This window comes from Solenopsis invicta, chromosome 13 (assembly GCF_016802725.1).
Source record: "Solenopsis invicta isolate M01_SB chromosome 13, UNIL_Sinv_3.0, whole genome shotgun sequence".
Taxonomy (NCBI): Eukaryota; Metazoa; Arthropoda; class Insecta; order Hymenoptera; family Formicidae; genus Solenopsis; species Solenopsis invicta.
In genome coordinates this window covers 9,029,258-9,053,301 of record NC_052676.1, presented here as the reverse complement: position 1 = coordinate 9,053,301, position 24,044 = coordinate 9,029,258, and the positions used below count along the sequence as shown (strand labels likewise).

At 31.7% G+C, this 24,044-nt stretch overlaps 2 protein-coding genes across 6 annotated transcripts in view; one reads left to right on the top strand and one right to left on the bottom strand.

Moving 5' to 3' along the window:
* Positions 1-24,044, bottom strand: part of LOC105194127 (facilitated trehalose transporter Tret1) — a 42,885-nt gene that overhangs the window by 18,431 nt on the left and 410 nt on the right. The window lies entirely within an intron of this gene.
* LOC105194126 (inactive rhomboid protein 1) overlaps positions 10,406-24,044 on the top strand; it is a 178,526-nt gene continuing 164,887 nt past the window's right edge. For 3 of the 5 annotated variants that reach the window (XM_026138136.2, XM_026138135.2, XM_039456859.1), the window contains exon 1: positions 10,874-13,540. The gene's annotated coding sequence lies outside the window, so the exon portion shown is untranslated. Of the gene's footprint in view, positions 10,425-10,873; positions 13,541-24,044 lie in introns of those variants that run through there. The other 2 variants (XM_039456858.1, XM_026138132.2) reach the window with 2 other exon arrangements.

Genomic DNA, 24,044 nt, shown 5'->3' with positions numbered 1-24,044 from the left:
AAAGTGATGGAACGTTTCGGCCTGACTTTTATCGACTGTCTATTATACAATATATTATGCATAACACATATCATCTAGCGCGTAACTGAAGCCATGCTAAACTTAGGGATAAGGTAAAATTGAGTCCATATTGTTTACAATGTGTGTCTAAATCGTGAAAAGGATCAGGACAACCTGAGATGACCAAACAACTTCTTTTTCATGTGATTCGAGATCTTAAATGCTAAATGGGACGCCAAGATTAGTCATGGCCTCAATTATGCGATTTAGAAACATGGCAGGTTTTCGTGAGTTAACGACAAATCACCAACCGATGTCAATGCGGGCCACCCGTAATAAATAAATCAGAATTAACATTCCTCAGAACACTTTGGAAAACTATGCGACAAGCGTAAAACGATTAATTATGTTAAAACCATTAATCATATTTAATGAATCTTGTTTCTGCGAAAATTGTGTTACGTACATTCCATGCACAATATTATATAATAGGGCCACGTTAAGCCAAAATGTTCCGTTATGTTATTACACAATTGAATAAATCAAATAGTTTATCAAATTTTGATCTTATGTTTGCTCATTAATTTAGTCTTAAAGTTACGGGTTTACTTATTAATCTGTATTGAATGTAAAACTTTTTTCATTAGAATGTTATTTATAATATTATATAAATATAATATGATATATTTTTGTATACTTGTATTGTACGTATACATATTTTAATATAAAGGTAATATATGTAAAGTGAATTAGGGAAGATGCTACTTAAGCTTTTTTTCTGGAATAATTTCGTCATACCATACAGCACCGATATTGCAGAAAGTTTTTAGAAAGGTTTCAACCTGTCTCATTTCATATATAACACTTTTGAAAGGATTCTGCAAAATGTCATATAAAGTTTTGCAACGGAAATGTTTCTAAAATCTTGTAATGAAAAATGTTGCAATAAAAATATTTCTAAAATTTATAAAATGCAGTAAATTTTTAAATTTTAAGTAAAAGAATCGCCGTGAACGTATCGTTATCCTAGAGACATCTCAGAAATGTTGCAGACTTATTTTGCAATCTTTATAAAATGTTTTATTTTTTTAGTTGATATATTTCTCAGATATCGCTGAAAAATTTTGGTTTTGTATAGAAATGTATACATATATTTATTATTTAATATGTAAGACGTATACGTATGTCTCAAACAGATAGGTTGTATTATATCAAACTGAACAAAGAATATAAGAACTAAGCACTTTTATTTTGCTCCATCTTTTTTAATATTTTTTTACACTTATACATTATGAAATAATCACTAATTGTAAGCCTTTTACACTCGCCATAATAATTATTAGGTTATAAAGCACGATTGGGTTTACTACGTCAGCAAATCGATTTAACTCATTAAGATTTCGTTAATATTAACAATAAAAAAACTGAAATTATAACTTAAAACTAATATGAATGAAGACAAGAATAATTGCGTACAAATTACTTTTTTAATCTTTATATTTTTTTTATTTTTTGGAGGAAAGAGTTCTATAAAATTCTACAAATTTAAGAAACGTTACAAAAATAAAAGGAAAACGAGATTGCGATGCTTTTATTAATTTTAATAATTAAATACATATTTCTACAAAAAAATTTCTACAACAGTTTATATTTTTGGTAGAGCTTTGTACTTAGTTTATTAATAGAAACTTTTTAGAAAGGGTAAACTACTTAGAAATGTATCAATTATTATAGTTTATTGTAGTTTGACATAGTTTTACCAAGACATTGATAGAAGTTGCAGAAACTATATTATAAAAATGTAAACATCCATAAAAATTTAGAAGTGTTTTAATAATTTTAGTATTTTTATTTAGATTTTTATAAAATTTCTTAAATTTGTTTATAATTTTATAGAATTTTTTCTGTTAAGAATTTTTCAGGGTAAATCTTCACGTAGTGTAAATATTGAAGTTATCCAGTGTACAATCAAAAGTGCTCGCTCTCAAGTAAATACGCGTGTCCGCCGACAGATGGATGCGGTGCAGTTATTATCTCGTAAGTAAAATCCAATATAGCACCAACATTTTTCAGAAATCTCTTAAAAACGTTAAAATTAACAGTTTTGATTTTTGCCAAAATTTACCGTCACTTTTTTCTTCAATTTGTTTCATATAACTTTAATATTAATTTGTTTTTAGTTTTTAATTTTATTTTGTGAAAATTATTTTATTAGTAACGTGGTATTTAAATTAGACAATATGTAATGTAATTTTATTTTTGTTTCTAAAATGAGAAATTATATAAGAAAGATGGATAGGGGAATGAAGAGTATAGAAGTATACAAACTAGCAGCAAAAGAAGTTATTGAAAAGAAAACAAATTTATGCAAAGCAAAGAGACTAATAATAAATTATAAGAATACTATGCTGATATTTTTCTGTTAAATACTAATATCTATAATGTTACTAGTTACATGTTTAATGAATATTTTTTTACAGTAATAGATAATAGAAAAAAAAATATTGTTCATCTTTTGTGTACATCCTATTTTTTTGCAAAAGGATATTTTTTCGTTGACATTTGATGTTTAGTTATAACAATCTATACTACGTATAATTTTAAATATATCATCTAAGCAAGTGATCCGCGTCCACAGATCATTTTTTGTTGTTCTCGTAATAATAAATCTAGTACTTATTATAGTCTGTTACTTACAAATTAATAAAAAGACTATCTTAAAAGAAAATATCAGCACTGTATCTAATTAAAACGTAAATCTTTCCTTAGCTAGATGGAGCAGCTAATAATATATCGTCGATATAGCTGTAGAAAAAAAGGGAGAGTGGTGAGAACAAGCGACATAGCTCTCTCCTAAACGTCTTGTACTACAATGTCAGCTGTAATTAGAAATAGTGACTTCTTTATTTTTTTCTTTATAGAGACTGTTTGAATTTTCACACAAGGATCTTTATCCATTATATATGTTCTATCTACTTATATTCCTTTTATTTAATCATGCTAAGTTTCAATCGAATCTTATATCTTAAAAACTATGCACTTTTTTATAAGCTAATTGACGCTACAAAATTCATGATATATAAATAAAATAACTTTTTTCAAAAATGATAAAAGAGATGCCAAATGTATGTGCTCCTCGAATAAAAATTTATAGCAAAATCTAAGTGACATATTGAAACTTTTAAAAAAAATATAATCCAAAAATATATATGTATTTTCCAAAAATATATGAAATTTATAAATTGTACTAGTTTAAAAGAGAATATATATATATTTCTTTATGTTCTCATTATTCAAGGCTTTTTCTATTCTAACTCAAGTAAAATGTATTTAATTAAACGAAACCTAAACGTATCTTGAAAAGCTAAACTACTGATGTTAAGACGTATACATATATGTACATACACACACTATAACTGAATCATATACATATTTATTCATCATAGTTTTATTTGTTAATTAATTGTATATATATTAAAATATGAATGTCCTAATCACATTACAACACGATTTATGTTTATTATATGGTTCAAGTATAAATTCACAAAAAATATTAAGCACTGACAACGAGGCCTGACTATTTCGAGTGCTTTTCTACTCAATTGTGTTATTCGCGATATTTGCAACGCTTTAATCTTTCATATTAATTATAATTTTTAGACGACTAGTCATATTTTAACTAGTAACTCGACTTATATCGTGCGACGAAATAAAGTTGCCAAAGCTGTTATCAAATTTAACGATCATTAATAAAACATCGTGACCGCAAGGTTGATCGATTCTGAAATGAATGACGTCGCGACGCTTTTAATTAGCATGTACAATCGTATGTATGTACAATCGTAAATAACTGATTTTTTAATATTTGTCGGTCACGAAATATAAATATATCTGTGATTTCTTTGAACGTATATTTTGTGAGATTTATTCGATCGAATTTCATTGCACGAGCAGTCTGCATAGTAACGACTACATTTCTGGACATTGCATTCAGTGCTCATTTATTTTTGTTTAAATTCGTGTATTTAAACGTTTATATTTGTATTTATTTAGGCGGTCATCTATACTTTGTGAATAAACTCTGTTCATAACTTTATATATTCTGTATTAAAAAAAAATATTTGTGACTATAATTAAATGTTAAAATAATTATGGTTAAGAAGTCTATTTTTACAATTATTATTGTTATAGTGTTACAGTGTTAGTAATACTAACACAAATGTGTTAAATTCACAATTATCCTAATTTAATAATAATTATAGATAATTGTTATTTACTTTTCCTCGTCATTTTTTGTTCCTTATTTGCCCTCGTGGAGTCAACCCTTGCGTTTTACGCAGGGTTGGGTAAATTAATAAATTTTTTTAACTAAGAGGTCGATTCTGTAACCTTAACAATGTTGTTATGGTATCATTGCGCAGCTATTACGTGATACAAAAAATCTGCGCAACGATACCATAACGACATCGTTAAGGTTACAGAATCGACCCCTAAGTTAAGTTAAAGTTGATGGCACATAAAATTCATTTACTTATCATAAAAATTATTAATAATATATTAGTGTGTAAGATCTACAAAGGATCATTAATTTCGTGATGTTTTATAATTAAAAGTGCTTTTTATGATATTAGATGTTAATAATGATCTCCTCTGCTATCTCATAAACACATCCTTTTTTCCTTCTCTTCAGTAAATGACGTTTGTTCTATATATCCAATAAACTTCTATTTACAGGATGATTGGTAGAACTCTATTAAACTGGTGTTGACAAAAATTCTGTCCCGATAATATTTACTGAGTTATTTAGAAAAAATAAATGAAATGGTATTCCATCATCTTCTTCCTTGTTTTGCTTTTTCTCATTGTATTCTTATGTCGTCAGAAAACGCACAGCACAATTAATGGCAAAAGTGTCGTACAAAGTGCTGCGCGATCGTAATTAATCGTATTTTCGCAAGTGAATGTTATTTAAGCGTTACAAAGAAGCAATAATGAAACAATAGAGGAGAGGAAGGTTTAGAAAGTATCAAGCGATGGTGGAGTTATTATGAAAATGCAAATAATTTATTGTTTTATATGTAATAATAAACGTATATGTGTGTGTAGTAATTATATATACATATATTGTAACGTACGGTGCAGATGGCCGCGGAAAAATCGCTAATTATTTAATTTAACCTTTTTTTGCCTGGGTGGCAAATTTATGTGCTAAACCTTCAAAAATTCATATCTTTCACAAAAATAAAGATAATAATTTTTTTCTGGATTTATTTTAAAGATAAAGAATAAAACTTCATGTTCTTAGAAATTTCTGCTCTTGATCTACATATTGCATCAAAAATTCGTAAAATAGAGTAAAAATGAAAAATGTATATATCTTCTACAAAAATTAAGATAGCGAGTTTCTTCTGGGCTCATTTTAAAAATTAATGTATAGACTATTTATAAAAAAAATTCGTTATTTACTTACAAAATAGTGGCTCCAATATGGCGGACCAAAATGTAAAATTATCTTGGATTTAAATAAATTCGTACTCTAAGGATTTTTAAGGTCATTGATTATGAATTTGGAATCAAATTTTTAAAATTTAATACGGCAGATAAAAATACTAAATTTTATTGAATTTGAGAAAAATATTTTGATCCGTTATATTGATCCGCCATTTTTAATTTTAAAATTTTTATTGCAGGCTTATAATCAGTGACCCTAAAAAGACTAGTAAGACATGAATTAGATGCTAATTATTTCTAGAAAAAAATTAAGCATGTAAGGGTTAAGAGATACTGTGCCAATGATTTTGATCTTGCCATATGCTATAGAGGTGAGAGTACCAATCAACTTTTTCTTATAAATCAATCGGTGATTTCGTATAGTTTTCAAGATATAGGGAAGAGGAGGGTAAGATGATAATCTTAAGGTTTGTTAATTTTTGCTAATTTCTGTGGTCATGTAAAAATAATAATCTATATTTTTAGATTTATTAAAACCTTCTTTATCATCAGTAAACATTAAAAGTTGTTAAATAAATTAGAATTTTTTTTAATTTAAATTATTTACAACATATCAGTTCCGTCATCTTGCGGATAAGATGACTTTTAATAGCGAGTAACATGAAAAACAATCAAATAAAGTTGAAAATGTACTGTTATGAATAAAAAAGATTATAATATAATAATCTTATTATTTTAATATTACAACGTAGTTAAAGAAAAACGTAAATAAAACAAAAAATATTTATGTAATTTGCAAAAATAAAATTATTAAAATTGTGATATACATTACGATACATATTATGATAAAAATTGCGTTATATATAATCAGAATACTGTTAAAACCGTAAAAACTAATGCACAAATGCATTACCTTGACTAATGCATAATTTTCGTTATCTTGCCTACAGTCGTCGTATTTATTTGTTTATAAAATATAAAATATTGCAATGCAAAAATTGAAAAAAAAATACATTATTGTATATATTTTTAGTTATACAATGACGTGATTTTATAAAGAAAATAAAAATATTTATTATTATTATGTTATTCCTCATGAACAAACATTAAAAAGTTACGGATAGATGCTTTCAAAATACATTTCTTATTATGTATATTATCTATTTTTATAGACAGATTAAAATCAAACTACCACAGATTATGTTACCATCTAAAGTCTCTAATGAATTAAGCATTGGTTCGTTATTTGTTATTAACTTGAAAAAAATTAACAATTTTTTATCTTACCCACTTCGTCATTTTATCTCCCTCTCTCCTAAATTTCATTTTTTCATTTAATTGTGATGTCATAAAATTTAATTATTTTCATTATAAAACACAAATTTAATTATTTTTATTATATGTATATATATGATGGATAGTGAATACATATGCATTTTTTATTTTATCTTACCAGTTTTAAGACCGTTTATATTTTTGAACAGAGCAGTTACAGATCTAGTTCGTCTCGTTAACAGAAGATGGAAAGGGGGGAGGACCTCATTTCGCGTGAAAAATCGAAAACTCAGACTTCATTTTGCTTTGTAAGCAATGGGGGTGGGATGGATCTCGTTACGCGTAGAAAGTTATAAACTCGTATAGAATAGTACACTATCCATCATATCCATCATACAAGGTGTCATTTAACGAAAATAATGAAATATCAAAAATGAGATTTATGTAAGTATATTTCAAAAATTATACGAGACCGCCGATTAATTTGTAAGAAAAAGTTGATTGAAGTACTCTTACTGATATAACATATGTCAAAGTGAAGGTTATCGGCGCGGTGTCCCCTAAACAAAATAATTGCCAATCTTTTGTATTTTAAAACATAATGAAACAAGCAAAGTATAAAAATAGAATATATATATTATTTTTTGTTTATCCTTTCTTGTTTAATTTTATGTATTATGTAATAAATAAATAAATAAATAAATAAATAAATAAATAAATAAATATATATATATATATATATATATATATATGTATATGTTTATTATATTACGTTAATATGAATAATTTAAAAGAAAAAAATAGAATACATAAAATTAAACAAGAAAAAATAGAAAAAATGATTAAATTATTAATAAGATGCTGAAGTGATAGAATTACTTACATTACAGGTTCAAATTTTTTTCGAAATAGTTTTACAGAATTGAAAACCTTTTGCATGTTTAAAGCATAAACAAGAATGAATGAGGGAATACTTGAGCTTAAAAATAAAAAAAATTGGTACATTAGGGGAAAGTGGGGTAAATCGGACCGTGTTCCAAATCGGATCTTTTTAATTTAATTGAATACGATTAAGCAGATTTGCGTGCCATTTACAATGTAAAGTCCTTATAAGACACCGAACATGTGACAGTAGTTTGACAATTCTTTAATATATCATTCACAGAATGTAGACGCGAATATGTGTTATGTTTTCAACCATCGTGCGAAAATTAAAAAAAAGAAAATTGTTGTAAATCATTATTTAAAAGGTGTTAAAAATTTAAAAGATAATTGATTTAAGATAATTAAAGGGTGTAGAATTAAAAGATATCAACTTTTTATTTTTTAATTCAAGTTAAATGTTTTACTATTTATTCTTATGTGTATTTTAAATGTGTAAAAAGATTTTTAATTTTGTAAAGATTCGTAAAAATTCGACCTTTAATGTTATTAATTTTCATCAGTTCAGAATCAGTTTTTAAAGTTACAATAATTTTTTGCATTGCCATCCTTCTCACAAACACAAACCTCAATGTTAAATTAGATGAAACAACAGATAAGTGATTCTTATTTTTCTTCTTCTCTCATAGTGTTGTTGTGTTTGTTTATGAAATCTACTTTTGAATTTTAGATTCTATATAACGCGCATTTTAAATTTTAAAATAAAATTTTATTTATAATTTTATGCGCAGCGTGCATATTGACATATATGTTTTTTAACATATATATCTTGTTTATTTCATATATGTATCGATTCTGATTCTAAATACAAATTTTCGACGAATATTCTGACGTAAGTTGTAGATCGATTATTTATATACTAAATGTATATTTATTTAAAGCTATAATTGTTATTTTTTCAATATGTTTAATTTTTAGCACATTATGCAAAATTTCTTTTACGTTAACTTTAAAATTTATTCATGTTCTCTGATACTCTACTCTACTATTTTTTATATATATTTAATCGCATATTCAATTTTAGTAAAAAAGGTGATATTATACATATGTATTATGGTCATTCGTATTATCTCCGTTATTAGATGATGAATTGTAGTAATTGCTTATAGAATCGTTTGTTTAGTATAGCGTGTCACTTATTTTCGTTATTGTATTGGTACTGATATTTCAATACAATAACTGATATTTGTTGATATTTCTACTTTCAATCATTTTGAAACTTCTTCAAGATGCATTTTAACATTATTTACATATATTTCCTCAGTTTTTATAAACCCAAGCTCAAATTATTATCACACGAATATACATCCACTTGAATGTTTTATGTTATTTTTATTTCCATCTTGCGCAATATTATATAATGACATGACAAACTATTTTATATTTTTAAATAAGTCAGCATACATTCAGCTTATTTTAAAAAATGTACGACTTTTTAGATGAGTACACCAAGTTTTTAAAATCTGAAATGTCTTACGCATTTAACCGGACTTCATTTTTTCTAAAAGTGTAACTTCTCCAAAACTATCTTTTCACCCAAATATGCTCTCTGATTATTCATATCCAATCCCAGCGACAAAACAACCCTCTCGCGCGTTTTCGTTCACCAACCCTCCTTCGCAACTCCCTGCTGTTCTGTCCTGCGCCTTCCTACTTCCCCTTACCATCATTAACCCGAGAAATCCCCAAAACAGTGCGACGCCTCCACGAAAGCATCGTTTCGCTGCGGACATCGCGTATTTCCGGCGATTCTCGTAAGTCTCCGATAGGGGTGTATTTAGCGGCGAAATCGTTGCCTCGAATGCTATGTTACGAAAATAGCTTTCATTTTTTTTTTTAAATTGCTGATGATGATTTTCTAATTAGCAGAATTATAAATTATAAACCTATAGTTTTGTTTGGATTGTCAAATTTTACACAAATTGATTTATTTAAATCTGAAAAGTTTTACTTTAAAAGAAATTTTCTAAAAGAATTTTCTTACTTTCAGAAGAATCCGATATATTCCATGCATTTGTATAACATAGATGTAAAAGATCCTTATATTGTGCTAAATGAAACATAAAACAATTTCAATAAACTTGTTTCCTTTATAAAAATTATTTTGCGAAATAATTTTGATACATAAACTCATTTTTATTACAAATTAATTTTTATTTATGCAAAAAGACACAAAATTAAAAACATGACATTAATTTAAGAAAACTGTACTATGCCTGTACTGGTAAAATTAATTAAATAAGTAAAATTACAATTACAAATAATTAAAAAAAAAATGTTATTTCCTTATAATTATTATCTTATATTTTATCTATATTTTCATAATTTACATAATAATAAGAATAAACTTTAAAAATTTGATAAATTATAAATTAAAAGTATGTTTTTACAAAAACTTCATTGTACATAATTTTTATATACGGAATTGTTAAATAAAGAGAATTTACTACATATATATACATTGTTTATGCATTGAAAGTAGAAAAGAAATAATACGTTTGAACTTGATTTTTTGAAATCCTTTCTTTACAGCACAGTGGCAAAAAGAATTTTTAATGACGGTTAAATTTAAGAAATAATAGAAGAAATAGCGAAGCACTTTTGCAACTCGACAAGGTAATTTCTCTAGTCACACTCCTGATCGGCGCTTGCACCATCTCGGTTTCCATGCGGTGGTGCACTCAGTGCGAATCGCGCAGCCGCCCGAACACCTCGGAGAGGCTAGCCCGCGTTGTGATCGCGTGCGAAAAAAAGGGGTAAAAGAAACAGGGACGCAGAGGGTGGGAAAGAGAAGGAGGAACAAGGCGAGGAAGGCCACGCGGCGTGTTCAGCGTCTTTGAAGGGGGTGCGAGTCGTGATATTCGTGCTGCGGGTCTTCCGGAGGATGACGTTGTTGTCCGTGGTATCGCGTGGGCGTCGCGGCCTCGAGATCCGTACCCTCTGGCCCTATTATTGACTCGGGGTTGGTCTGGCGGCCATGACGAGGGGTTGCATTCGCCACGAGATTGCCAGATGGCGCGGTGTGTGCGGTCCACCCTCCCTGGAATGCTCTCGGCGAGGATCCTGCCGACGCTGTCGAGCCCCACGGGTCCATCCACGGCGCTGAGGGCGATCGACGGCGGCCAGGAAGAACGACGCTGCCGACGCTGAGCGTCGCCGTGAAATCGTGAGCGCGTGTGCCGTGCGTGAGCGAGCGTCGCGCGTGTCGAAGTGGTATCGCGCGGGGGCGGAAGCGGTGCGGAAAGTCCATTTCGGAAGGCTGCGTCTGCCGTCTAGAACGGACGGAGGGCCGAACGGTTCCGTTACTGAGGGCGCGTATTCCCGGAAGAGTTCGCGCGGGGGGTCAAGGGGCTTTACCGGAAGTGTACCGCTCGCCGGACCGGAACCGAGCGAGACCGAGCCTCGGCGGAGCGAGACGCAAGTCGGCCCTCGGGAGTGCCGTCCACCATTTTGGGTGCGCGGAGGTTATTCCGTGTTCCTCGCGGAAGCGTCGGGACGCCCGTGACATCCTCCTTCGGAGTGATCTCTCTCTTTTCTTCTCGCTCTTCCTCATCCTCCTTCTTCCTCTCTACTTCTCTATTGGGAGTTTCTCCGCGAGCAGAGAAGAACGAGTGATTTTCGGGGAGGAATCGGTGTCGCGACGTCGCTGGCACGGAGATCAGCTGGATCGCCCTACCGACCCAGTGCATCGTCGGGAAGGTCCTGGGACGTTCCGGGACGTCGTGACGTCCCCGACGCCGCGGGACTGGAGCCATTTTTATGCGCTGCATGCCGGGAGGAGCGGTTCTCCCGCTGGAAACTGGGTTACCGCGTCGCTTCCGCTCGAATTCCTCCTCCGCTCGTCGCCCGGAGGTTTCGTGCTTTCATGTGACGGGACTGAAAAGTGTGCTTCTTACCCTGCTAGGATGCGATTCTGTATGCGGTGCTAATACGACTGTTTAGTGAAGGAAATTTATGCGGGCAGGAAAGGCGTGGGTTCGGACCTCGAGGGTGAGGAAAAGTGGTGCGTCAAGTGACTTACTGTTGTCGGAGCTCGTTGGAGAGGCGTGGATTTATTCGTTGAAGCAACAGAGATTGTGGATTCCCGATGTCGATCGGTCGCGGCATTTTGTGCGGGAATAGAAACCTATAGGGATGTAAATCTATACGTGTAGGGAAAGCGAAACGTGTTCGAGTTTTAGAAGGTGGACGGACAGAGTGTGCGAATAGATCTCGGCAATCGGGGAATGTCATGCGGGAAGAGGAAAAGCGCGGATTAGTCGATGAAGAATAGATCGTGTTTTCTCCTCTCTCGGCGGATTTCTCCCCAAGTATTATGCGGGCAGAGGAGTGTGTTAATGACGAAGAAATGCTACCTAGATACTTGAGACAAACTATGCCGAAGGTGGCAGTAATTGATCTGGGTTGAAGTTGTCGAAAAAATCGTGTAGAGGCGTGCACCTGTGTGCTGGTTGATTCGGCGAACTCTCATCGGGGAAAATTGCGCAGGTGAAGCGGACTGGATCGGTTCACTTAAGAGAGATAAACGTGATTGAGTTCAGGAGTGCGAATAGATTCTGCGGATCGGACTTGCTATCGGAGTGTCGGGCAAGAAGAGAAGGCTGGATGTGTTTAGGGAGGAAAACGTGCTGGGACTAAACACTGTATGCGACCTAATTAATATTTGTACCGTGGAACGCTGTGGAGGGGTTAAAAAGGCGTGGATTTCACATATAGCGAAAAAAATGCGTGATACCTGCGTTCGATGAGGCACACTTTGTGATTGGCTCTTATTGAGGAGGGAGAGCAAAATAATGTGCGGGTCCGTATGGATTAGGGAGAGACGATTCCGTGCTTGGAAAGGGAAAACCGTGCAGTGGAAGTATTCTTCAGGGAAGGAGGATGTAAATTTTTTCCGTTTGTCGAGGAATATGAATTAATTTTACTGACATCCCCTCCTCGAATAAAGTGTTGGATATCGCATTTGCTGAAAAAAATCGCACATCCTTACAAAAAAATGGGAGAGTCTTTAAACTGAGATACGCTCATGTATGGCTCGCTTGGAAAACTCGACTTGCGTGCCTCAGAAAATCGAGAATCGTGAAAAATCCTCATCCGAAGAAGTATTCTTTACGCAGGAAACCATTGATATTATTACAAAAGAGCAGCAGCAGTGAGTTTTGCTTGCTCGTGCAAAATTTATTTCTTCCCAAGGCAAAAGAAAAAAAAAAAAATAAACCTCCCCATCTTCCTATTAAAAAGTTGTGAATTTTTCACGCCGAGGGAAACTGGAGATTCCGTTTAAAAGATGTCTTCTTCATGCCGAAGTGAATTGCCAAGTCTTACTCCTTCGGAAAGCTCACTCGTCTGTCAATGAATCGTTCTCGTTTAAGAAATCGTCCCTCTCGGAAAGAATTGCGATGTGTAAACTTGCTTCGTGACGACGAAGACCAAGGATACTTACCTGCGATTATAAGCAAGGGAGCTCATTTAGCAGTACAGACGCACAAGGAAGAGAAATCTTCTACAAAACAATGCAGCGAGGTTTGAAGGATTCGCGAGAGAGGGACGATCGCTAAAGAATCTCCGAGTCTCATGGGGTGGCAATCGATGGATCTTGATGGAAGGAGGATGAATCTGACGAATTCCGCTCGAAAAAGTCGCCAAATGTATCACTCTTCCAAGGACATGGCCAGAAATTAGACCGACAGACGCGTCGGGAACGATGGAGATCGAGTGACTTCGGCAGAGGACCGACAAGTAGTTTTAGATGTTTTGTATGAGTCAGTGAGATCGATCGGTGCGTCAATTGTTAGTGCTTCGGAAGTGCTCTCCCCGATTTTCCTTGCCAAAGGATTACGCGTGGCGGCCGGATCCCTCCGTTTCGCGAGACGTGAGTATCCCATCACGCCATTTTGTCTCATCGAGATAAGTGTGCATAGGGATTAATTAAACGAGTCCTGTACGAAAAGGACGTGAAACAGAATTGAATTGGTAAAGAGAGCTTTATTCTGAAAGTGTTAAAAATTTTTTGCTTTTAAAGACGCTATTTTTATGTAGATACACATCGTATCAGGTAATAAAAAAATTCTATTTTGGTCAGCACAAAAACGACAGTAAAACGAGATAGTCATAAAAAATGTGTCTCTCTCTACAATTGGATTGATTATAGTTTTTATTACAGATCAATATAATTTGCTAAAATGTTAAAATGACTAGTATTAAAAATATTAAAGTTACATATCATAAATTATTCTGCTTCTAAAATTGAAGGACAAAGAAATAATGTCGTAAAACGCAGTTAACTAGTAACTAAATTAATTTAAAGAAATATAACAATAACAAATTATCTAATTTCAATATTCTAAAATTCTATGTAAATGATTATGGCGTATTACTTGTAGAAAGATGTTTTACGATATTTTTGTAAAAACAAAATGTTGTTTTTACAAACGGGTCAATGTACTATTCGATACATTTTAACATGAACGATGTTTTCTGTCAAGGCAATTTTTTTGTGTAAAAAAAAAATAAAAATAACGAAAATTTTTAACCAATATTTTTTTAAAAGCCCACCATATTCGTATATCGAGTGTTGCGCGTAATAAAAAAGAATTACTCAAATTCATTCGAAAAGGACTGTTAATATTTAATAGAATATGTGCAAATTTAATTTTGATTACAAATTGTTATGCAGAGCCCTTTATATAAGCTTTATGTTGTATTAGTGATTTGTATTGTGAGTATAAAGTGCAAAGACTAACAATTAAAGCGATCACACGAGTTTTATACGAAGCGTGTTGGAACGGTATCTCCGTTACGAAATAAACAGCGACTTGAATTTTAGAGTTCTCCCTTGAGAAGAGGGTCGGAGGATGGGGGCGTGACAGAGGTGAAAGAGTAGGGCCGAAACAGGGTCAGGAATCAGTACGATGGTAACCTGCAGCCCCCATGCACCGGTACATAAAGCCTCAGGAAAGCGCTAACCTACATGCTCATTCGTACGGCAAATCATATTCAGTTCGTAAAATGAAAACCATCCGCGATGCACACGCCATCGCATCCGTTTCTGTCTCCCTCTTGCCTCCCCCCTGGCGGCTGGTACGGAATGAAGAGAATCGTCTTTTTCAGAAGAAAAATCCGCGGAGGCTTGGTTCTAAGGGAATCTTTGGGATGTCTCCGTATATACACGCACTTAAGAGCTTTAACATACTCTGGTAAAAAAAGAAATTGATAGAAAACTATGATTGATTACGATAAAGTTCTATTTGGTTATGATACAGTTTGTTGAAATTAATTTAAGTAAATTAATTTAAGAATTCCATTAATGTTCAACGATTTAATCAACTTTCATCAAATAATGGTACAAAATTATAATATTTATTTTAAAATATAAGAAGTAATGTGATAAGTTATAACGATATTTGAAACCGATACGATCTGCTAAAAATTGTTTCTTGTTGCAACTGTTTAATTTATCATTTTATTTTTTACATTCCGAGGGAAATGCTATAGTTTCCTATCATTATTTGATGAAAGCGGATTTAATCGTTGGATTTTAATAGAATTCTTAAATTAATTTATTGTCGTTTATTATTTTGATGAAATTTATCATTATTACAATTTTGTTATTACAATCAATTGTGTATTCATGCTAAATCTAATATTTAGTAGTGTTCATAACTACGATTATACATTTGCTATCGTTTTCTATCAATTTTTTAAAATACGATACTGAAATTTCCATGATAAGAATTTTCTATTTATTCTAATTTATTTAATTTATATATATATACATATATTTATATATATATATTTATATATATATACTTTTTTACACTATACTGCTTTTTTTATTGTCTAAATTTATTGTTTCTTTCTTGGAGTCACTTGTGTTGTTATTGTCGTTTCCCGTCACACCCCGAGGCAAAAAAGATATTCTTAAAAATTATTACTATTTAAATATATATATATATATATATATATATATATATATAAATTTTTACATTATATTGTTTTATTGTATTTTCATTATTTGAATTTTTATTATGATTTCTTTCTTAGAAATATTTGCTGTTTTTACCGTCGTTCCTTTACAAAGAAGGCATATCCTAAAAATTGTGCTGCATCCACACACTTGCTAAATATTCCCCAACAGAGTAAAATAAAAAAGAGTAAAATAAAAAAAACTCATTAAACATTGGTTAAAAGAAGGAAAACTTTATTACCTACATTACATTTGTTATTAAATATAGGAAAATGTGTCAAGTAGCAAAACACATGAAGAATATTAAAATCAGGAAAGCAAAGCAATGACAATCTCTATAACAGTCCTTTTACGTATACGTTTTCATTGATGTTAATAATGTAACTCAATTACTTCATCTTGCGAAAGAATAAAAAAAAAGAAAAAAAATCGATAAATCGCACGTGTCACGCAGTCTCTTTGTAAATGCATTCATGTAACATTTATAACATTTATATACTCGATTGTACTCAGCATTTTTTTTTTCTCTGCTATTTAGCCAACAAAAATCTTGTGCACAGTTAAACTTGACGCAAATGTACGCAAAACTTAATTAGAGGGAAGAAAATAAGTAAGCTAATTCGCAACAAAGGAGAGCAGAATCCCAGTTAAACGTTAACGGGATAAATTAGAGTTTGCAGCAAGAGTTCCGTGAATAATATTTTTCCCAAAGTAACGATCTCATCACGGAACTAATTACCGTACATAATTCCCATCGGCCTCATTAATATTTGTTTGCCACTCGATATTTATTTTATTAATTGTTATTAATCAGCGGACCAGTAATACAGTACGGCGTCCACGGGGAGCATACAAATTTGTTATTAAAAGCAGATTTGTGTGTGTTTTATGTTAAATCACGCGTAACAATATCGTTGACAGCAGTAGTATTCGGGAAACGCGTCGATGACGAAAAGATTAATCTAGATAGTACGAAAATAAACCGGGTGAATAAATTTAGGATGAATTTAATGCCATAATGCACACGAAAAAGCAATCACGGTTGAATTAACAAGATACGTTTGGGTAACGCGAATTTTGACGAAAATAAATAAAACTTCTGGTTGTTACAATGAAATATTTTGGTACGCAACCAGAACATTTAGATGTAATAACTTGAAGCTATTTGCTTAATACTTTCTGGTTAGAAGAATTTACGAAACTTCTCATATATAACAGTACGTTGCATCGCCATCAGATGAATGCAACAGCGTTCTATTTCTCGCAAGAAGAAAATCACGCACAATAGAACAAAAGGTATAATATTACGAGATTTTTCACTGACATTCTAATAAACGGTTTCTCTCGCGAGTTCTCAAAATTGAATTCGAAGATGAAAGCAGATGAGATGGATCTTGACGACGTTACAGTTTTGTGCAAAAGTTAATTTAGAAAATCTGATTTCTGCAAGAATTTTGATTTGTTTCGAACGGATGTACTGATGTAAATTTACCAGATTTCCAGAATTAATTCAACCAGATTTTTTTCGATGTAATTGAAATTGGAATGCATGGAATTAAATTTGTCCGGTCATTTTAATGGAGATTATAGAGCGTTCATACGTTTCACCAAACTATCAGATTATTCTAGTAACCACCCGCCAAAATTTTAAATTAATTAAACCAACTTTTTTTAGTGCAATTACATAATAACAGTATGTTATTAGTGCAATTATAATTACATAATGGTAGCGATAAAAATCTTAGCAAAAACAGAGTGAAATATTAGATTCCGAAATGACATTATTAACCTTTTATCGAAATTCACAAGGGCATATATTATTTGGAAATAATGGATGGATCATTTTAATTGTAAATTTATGTAAATGTAGAATGTATTTGCAGCAAAATTTAAAAACTAGATTGAGCAAATTTTTTTCTAAACGACTTCGATTTTGGATTTTGACTTGACGAAAGCATTTGGCATTGCAATTTGAGCCGTTCGTTGTGCCACGCTGTGTATAGATAATGTCTAAGTTGAAAATCAATAACTGATGGAACGATTCGTCTTCGACGGTCGTGTTGAACCTGGAAACGAGGGAGCAGAGGGATGGCGGTGGGGAGAGAACGCAAGTGGCGATGATCGCACTTCTTTCAGCATCGAGATCATTACGGTGGTGATTTGTGGCGCCATTAGAGAGGCGCACCCGAAATGCGTTTCTGAAAAGCGGAGGTCCGAAATTAATCGTCGGTGCCGGGCGCGGGCGAGGGGCGAGGAGGGGGGGCATAAATTTCGGGCAATCCGCTCTGTGCCGGAGAAATTTTTGTAGCCTCGGCCGAAATGGCCGAAATCCGCGTACCGAAACGAGAACTTTCATGATAGCCTCGACAAACAGGGCGCGCGTTTATTGTTGATTTGTTATCGCTGCGAAGTTAGCACTCCGTTTCTTAGAATTTCGATATAAAGCGTTGACTCTTTTTCAAAAAATTGTAGAACTTTTGGTATACTCAAAAAAAAAAAAAAAAATGAAGGTTCAACAACTAACAACGAATTCGATTATATGCACGAGACGTGAAAATCGTCGCACACAAATCAATGTAGAGATACGTGTTTGATATGAATACATAAAACACGATTTAAACCGCGAAATCTTCAATACGCTTTATCGCACTATTTGATAAAATACGCATTTTATTTGAATTTGTTATCTAGAATTTTCAAAAAATATCAATTCATAAGAATATTAGATCTTGCAAGCAAAATTAAATTATAAATTTGCTGTTAAGTTATAACTAAAACGTTTGAATTATAAAATTTGGAGCAGACATAGATTTCTAGCATGATAACGTGTGAATAGATTACTGAATTTAGATTACTAAATGTAGAAATTGTTGAGAAACGAGAGCAAAAGTTTTAAACTTTTTATTTATCACAAAGTAAACTGTCATGTTAGAATTTTACTACGAAAGTAGAATTTATTTTGAATTCGGAATGCAGATATATGGTTTAAACCGAAAGCAGAATGCATTAGGATTTCAGATATTTTTGGAAAATCTAGTACGTTTGATAAATTTTTAATAATTTGTTAGCATAGAATTAAAATGGAACACACATGTTGAACTTTTTCGGTCGAATTTGCAGCAAATGGAAAACGAAAGAGACAAATACATTATAATTCTGTCATAAACCTTTTTACATTTAGAAAAACATTTAGTGACAAAGTATACAAGTTTTGTATATAGAATTAATGTACATAACGCAGTTCTAAAAAATGACTATCTTTTAGTTATTGCAATTAAAGTTGTAGTGCAACAACTAAATAAAATAGTTTATAACACTACGTCAACAATATTTGTGCAATTATTAATTTATCAGTGAAGCATTTCAACTATAATTACATAATTATATAGATTTTACTATAAGTAACGTATGCAATCAGAATAACTAGCAGTGGAGCAGTGTTGTAGGGCCCTGAGTGCCAAGAATGAGAAAGAATGATGAGGAGATTCGAATTTCATTCGGATCAATTTTTTCGTCACCCACATTTGCTTTACTATTTTTTTATAGTAGTTTATGCAACAATTTTATTATAAATAGTTAATATAATTTTCTGTATTTTTTACGTTCATATAACTTATTTTTACTACAACTTGGTGATATAATTAAGGTGCTATTTGTTTACAAATTTAGTTGCTGAAACGATCTTTTTCCTCGAGTGTAGAAACTTTATATTGCTGACAAATAATCACAAATTAATATGTGTTAAAGAAGAATTATTCTATAATGCCAAAATTTGTAATAAACTTAAAATAACAATTATTATTTGTACTTTTTATTATTTTGTTATTGCTATTTGGATTAATGAAGGACTGTAATTTTTATATCTAGAATTGAGAAAAACAAAAGTGGAAAATCTGTCACTCTACCTTTATTTATTATACTGTGAATTATTTTTATTTAACCTTGTTCTCTTCTCTAATGATTTTTTCATACATAATAAAATATTATAATGTAATACTTGTCCCTAGCGTTTTGTATTTAGCGTTGATTGAGTTATTTATTGTTTTCATATAGTTATACTTTTCTCTCTTTCCTCTTCTTCTTTTTCTCTCTTTAATTATTTGTAAATAAAAGCAAAAAATTGATAACGTTTTTGACAAGCGTGAACAATCGAAGAACAATAAACATGGAGTACAAAAATATGTGAATTGGGGTGAGCGGAGAAGGAGAAGGGAGAAGGAGGAAATTTTAATCACTCACAGTTGCGCTTTTCTGCGGCATCGTATAGTACATCGCGCTCGTAACTTTAAGAAAGTGTAACGACGACCGATGCTCACGAAAGAATTGATTTAGTATTGTGTGCCGTAAAGTAGCGACGGTGACCCCTTTTCCCCAGCAAAATCGATATACACACTTCGATACACACGCACGCGTTACCTAAGCTCACGTGCACCCATACAGGGTGCGCGAACGCATACAAACGCATAGGTACATGCACGAGCGCATACACCCCTCGAATGCCCGATCTATTTCGCTTCCTCCCTCGTCGCTCTCTTCTATCTGTCTTCCCTGAATTAAAATGTCGGCCGAAAGGGCCCTTCAACTCTGCATCGTAATCTATACTTTGGACTTTTCGATTTTATGTCTAAACGAATAGACTTAAGCCGAAAGCTTAAGAAAGAGGCTGCTTAGGATAAAACGTGACAAAAATTTACGATTTGAAAGCTTTGCGTGAAGTGTCAAATTGTTTATTCATCGCTTCGTGACCGATAAAGTTTGTGGAAAAAGTAATGTGCGTTGATTAGCATCCACATTTTTATTTTGCATTCTCTCTTTCTTTTTCTATTTATTTATTATTAACGCCTCCGAGCGAAGCATATAAGGCCTTTTAAGAGAAAGGAAGCAGCCCGAGTCGGATTTTGAAAATTCTAAAGTTTCTTGAAGGTTTTGAAGGGTATTTTAATTTTTACGGAAATAAGATACTGCTCGAGTACCCTAAGGGTATCTTTATTATCATAATATACATTATCCAGCAAACCACGAATACAACTGCCATATAACGTACATGTAGATAATAAAACCATTATATTTGCACGCATGTTGTACCTGCATTTCTATGTTATTGAAATAATAGAAACAATATTAATTATTTACAAAGAACGTCAATATCCCTTCTGGTTCGTTCAATTATGTTTAGTCACAACAATCGTATCTTTACGTGTAAAAAAAAAGCATATAAAAGGAACAAAAGACATTTGTATGTTTTCACGAAAATGCATTTCATGTTAGCTGTTATTAAAAGTGAGAAAAGTTAAAAGATAAAGAAAATCTGATATTTCAGTTCTTTGTGAAAATAACTGGGAAGAAAGCGGAGCACACTTTTTAAAATAGAAAATGTCACATTTATGGAAAAGAGCTCTCTGGAAAAACATGCGCGATTTCCAAATAAGTTAAATAAAAAGCTTGCGATCCGTGCTCAAAGTCAGATAATAGTATAATGACTACAGCACGGAGGAACGAGGAGATTTTCAAAAATATTCTAGTTTTTTTCATCCCTTTCTCGAATTTACCTGAAATTCCCCGTTGCTAATGGCATTGAGACTAGAGTCCCCGAGCTGTCCGAAGATATTTCATGGTGATTCACGGGCACATCCTGCAGGACCGGTAATATTCCCGGTGCTGGGGGAGGAGGGGAGAAGGAAGGTGAGAGAGGCAACGGGGAGGGATGCGACAGCCACCCCCGATGTAAATCACTTCCCCCCTCTTGTCGGCCAGAGGGCGAGCAAAGTGGATGGGAAAGCCCAGGACGTCTCTCTTCCCGAAAAATAATTCCGACGAGCCGGCTTTTCCATTAAAAAGTTTGATTCGCGGATTCGTAGTCGGCATACCTAACCTAACCTCACTGGAGAAGGGAAGTTTGTCGTTCATCTTGGTGATGGTAGGAAGGGGAGGAGCGGGGGATGACGGAGACTCTTTGGCCATTTTTCGAAGTACGTTTTACCTTTTGTTTCTGTAATGTTGCGAGCATGTTGCGAAGTGTATTTTCGTTTAAAATTCTAGAACTTTCGGGGTTTTGTGCACGCCGTAGCCATATTGGACGGTGACATCAGAAACGAGAAATCGCGCGTCGTGTTTCCTTGCGATAAACGAAGTCAAAAGTATAGAAAGAAGAGAGACAAAGTCTAGTTTCTTCATATTATATTTTTGCAATTTGGATCAATAAGACAAATAAAATTTTGATCGAATTTAAAATATAGTTTATCATTGTTATTTATTGACGAATTCTAACAATAGTTTATGGAATTATTCAATTAGTAGCCCGCCATTTTTTAGTGGCGCTAATATGTCAATATACAATAGTTGACAATTGTTATAAAGTATTTTGAGAGCATTTTGAAACATTTTTAAGATACATTCGTACACATGCTTCTCCATTGTTTTTAAACTTAAGCGTATTATTACACAAATGTATGTATGTATATTTGTTTTTCTTGTTATTTAATTTTTTATTGGGCTGTACACGTTTCGAGTTATGCAAAGTTAAACAATAACATGAGATTCTGTTAATATGGTTTATTTTAAGTGAAATTTTCATTTCGAAGTATTTCTTCGATAAATAGATTGTTATTCCAGAGGACAGTGTTCAGGTACATTAATGATATCATTTGCTTGTTGTTTATAATGTTACACAGGGATTAAATGACATATCTAATGATATCTCTAAAGTTCCTGAACGCAGGAAAATTCGAAATCAGGAAAATTCTAAATGATGGAAAATTAAATATATATAATTTTTTAATAAAATACTATGTGTTTTTTAAACTAAACCAATTTATAAAATTATTTTTGGGCTAACCATATCATCATAAGTTTTTTTCTCCCACCGATTATGCAATGTGTTAAATTTTTTTTAATTACGTCCTACATAAAAAATATTTCATCGCTTTAAGTCCAAAATCTGTTAAACAACACTTTGACGAATATAATCTTTCAAGTTTCAATATAAAATATTGATTATTAACAAAGTTATTCAATAAAATGTAAATGAGTGTTACAGTACCCTCTTTTCCTCTGTTAATTCTGCAAAACATAATTTTTATGTGCATATTTTGTAATTTATTATCAAATACGTGAAGTACCTATATATACAATTTTTCTTTACATTGTTTAGTTTGATTTATACTTTTAATTTTATATAACATGTAACATTATATACAATATTGTGTATATATAATAACATAAATAAATTAGATTTGATGATAAAAAATTGTAACAAAAATCAAGATATATATATATATATAGGCTAATGAGAATCATATAGTGCAAAAGTATATTTGACTTAAATATGCGTGATTTAATGATTGCGATATACAAACTGGTACTTCCTTTGATTTCTTCCTTTTACCTACAACGACGTAATATTAGATCGACAACATAACTTAATGTTTAAAGAATTTCTTACTTCTTGTGCATAGCAATTTTATTACACTTATGTATTATTACATTGTTTCTAGTGATTTGTTTATTTGCGTAATATACAAAAACTGAAGAGTGCACGAAGAAGAGCCGAAACGTCCTTATTATATTAACGTGATTATTAAATTATGTATTTTTAAGTTAAATATTCTTTCGTATTTGTATCAACATTCACGTATAATTCTCACTAACCCATATACGTATATGATGATTTTTATAATAATAATAATAATAATAATAATAATAATAATAATTATTATTATTATTAATATAATAATAATAATAATTATTATTATTATATTTATTTTTGCCATTCAAAATATAATATTGCAGTAATATTGAAAAATGTTGTAAATGTTGCTGCAACATTGCTAGAATATTTTGTAATATTTTGTTTTATGGGTATGTTTTTAAAATACATAAACTTTTTACATTTATCTTCTTGCCAGCTTTAAATACAGAATTATTTAAAATTTATTATTTTTTTACATTACAATATTATTTGAGTGATGCTTTCTATTTAGTTTGTTCATTTGTCAAGTATCTGTCTTGATACATACTTTGGATAGGAAACAAATAGAACTTTGTAACATTTATCCACAAAAAAATAAAATTATTTTTTAAAGTAATAAAAATCTTTTACATTAACAAACAAAATAAACAAAGGTTAAGCTTTTATAAATAAATTAAAATTAGAAAATGAGCTTAAGAGCCAAATTGGCTCTTGAGCTCATTATTTCCTAATTTTAATTTTCTTCTACATTAATTTTTTCATTAGCTTCAAGTGCGGAATGATTTAAATTTCCAAATTTGTCAATTTCTTTCATTACAATATTTTTGAGTGATGCTTTTTGTTTAGTGTTCTTGTTTGACAAGTATCTTTCATCATTTATACTTCAGACAGAAAATAAATAGATATTTTTTTGTCTAATGATATACATAAAAAAAAGTTAAA